Here is a 2,275-nt window from a genome sequence, read left to right on the forward strand (position 1 = left end):
TCTTGCCACCTCGTGGTGATTGTTCAGATCCTTTTCCTTGACTTCCTTCTTGAACTTCCTTCTCCCCATCCGAGTTGTTTCTGTCTATGGGCATTAAATGAGTGATAATTTTCCCGCTTCTAGTGGTAATTACTTGGATGTGAGCTCCTCTTGGGTTTTGTTCGGTGTTCCATGGAAGTCCTCCCGTAGGCATTTCATTGAATTGCTTAGCTAGTTGCCCGAGTTGTTGTTCTACGTTGAGGATTGAAGCTTGTTGATTTCTAAACAGTGCTTGCTGGTTTTTCATCATCTTTTGTTGTTCCTTCATCATTACTTGTTGCTCTTTCATCATTATTTGTTGTTCTTTAACTGCGGCTTCAGTTCCATCATGCCTTTTTTCGGCTGCAAACCAGATAAGCGTTGTCTCAAAATCAGATTTCTTTTTCAACCGGTGGTTCCTCTCTTTGATAAAAGCCTCTCCTTTTTTGTTCAAACTTTTCTTCTTTGGGCTTTTTATACTCATCATAGGGTAACCACTTTTTTTAGGCTTTCTCCAATCTTCATCAAAACGATCACCGCTCGAGTAGAAAGAATGAACCTTCCGGTTTCCATTCTCATCAAGGTCACAATCTCTAGTCAAATGTGGCCCGTTACAAATTTCACACCCAACCCGGATAGCATGGATTATTTGATCTATTTTAGTCATTCTTCTATCCATGTTTTGCAACATTGCCAATACTGCCGACTTATCTTCCGTGGCAGCATTAGCAAATCCCCTCGTTACATCATTCCTCGGATTATGGTATTCTCTAGAGTGCTTAAAGAATTCTTCAACGAGCTCCTTAATTTATGCCATATTTTTCTTTGTTAAGGGGCCTTGAGAGTCAAAGAGTTGTCTAGTGGTGACATTTACCCCATCATAAAAGATCGACACTTCTTGTTACACATTTAGGTCGTTTTGGGGACAATTCCTAAGTAGACTCTTATAGCGTTCTCATGCTTCATACAATGACTCCCCCATTTGTTGTTCAAAATTGGCAATGGGCATTTTGAGCTTATCCACCTTGGATGGTGGGAAAAATTGTTCCAAAAATGATTCACGCATCTTGGCCCACGTCGTTATCATGCCTGGTGGAAGTGCCTTCAGCCAATCCTTCGCGGCTCCCTTGGAAGTGACAGGGAGCATCCTCAAAAACATTGTTTCTCTTGGAACATTTGGAATGTTAAAGTAGTCGGCGATGTCGTTGACTACATCTAGATGCTTATAAGCATCTTCGTGATCCTTTCCGGTGAAAGAAATCTCTTTTAATGTAGTAAGGATGTGCCCCTTAAGTTCAAATGTGGCAGTGGCGGGTATGGTGGGTTACACAAGCCCCGGTCCGGTTTTGTCTCGAACTCTCTTTTTGTACGCCTCCATCGAGAGGTCTGCAATGTTCGCCATGGTGTTGTCGGGTTCTTTGTTTAGCTCGCTTTTTGTTTCAGATTCGGTTTCGCTTCCTTCCTTTTATAGTTTCGTACTCGGTGTCTTCCTTCGTTGGATTGCTCTTTGTGTCTTCGTCCTTAAGTGTTTTGTTGGATTCTCCCATTTTTCCCTTCTTTTTGCCAAAAACCGACTTGAGATTCATACAAGGCGACTTCTTTGGTGTAGCTGTTTCTCCAACGGTTTTGTATTTGTTTTTGTGAAAAGCGGATTCCGAGTCTTCAAGTGGTGGAATCAAAGATGACTTTGATCCACGGGTCATAAAAAGAACTGCAAATAAACAAATGAAACGCGTAAAATGAACAAAAATGAAGAATAAAGTTCTATTGTTACAATGTCACGACGTGGTAGAAATTACCACGTCGTGGTGAGCCAAAAAGAAATAAAACCTAAAATAAAAGTAAAAGTAACTAAATAGTAACTAATCCAAATAAAATAGCAGAATTAAAGTAACTAAAATTGCACCGTTCCTCGGCAACGATGCCAAAAACTTGATGTGTATTTAATTGTATATATGTTTATTCAAGTTTAAAATTTATAAAACTAACATTTGTTTCACTAGACTATTAAACACAATAGGCAGTGTACCTAATCGTGTAATAGTATAGCTATGGTAAGAACTAGTGTCGAACACAATGAACGGTGTTTTAGCTAATTTTTATCTACTACTAACTAATTACTAATAAAATTAAAAATGGTTTTCTCTAGTTTTGCAAGACTTGAAACTTAATTACCAAACTAACTTCTTTCAACTAATTAAACTAGTACTTTAACTAAAGCAAATAAGCTAGTAAGATTTAACCAAGGTGAATAAGG

General features: G+C 38.7%; 1 non-coding gene across 1 annotated transcript; it reads left to right on the forward strand.

Moving 5' to 3' along the window:
- The first annotated feature begins 929 nt into the window (after positions 1–929).
- Positions 930–1,036, forward strand: LOC111886127 (small nucleolar RNA R71). The gene has a single exon (XR_002848320.1). It is a non-coding gene; the product is annotated as a small nucleolar RNA R71 (small nucleolar RNA).
- The last annotated feature ends 1,239 nt before the right edge of the window (positions 1,037–2,275 follow it).

The sequence above is a fragment of the Lactuca sativa genome, chromosome 1, assembly GCF_002870075.4.
Source record: "Lactuca sativa cultivar Salinas chromosome 1, Lsat_Salinas_v11, whole genome shotgun sequence".
Lineage (NCBI taxonomy): Eukaryota > Viridiplantae > Streptophyta > Magnoliopsida > Asterales > Asteraceae > Lactuca > Lactuca sativa.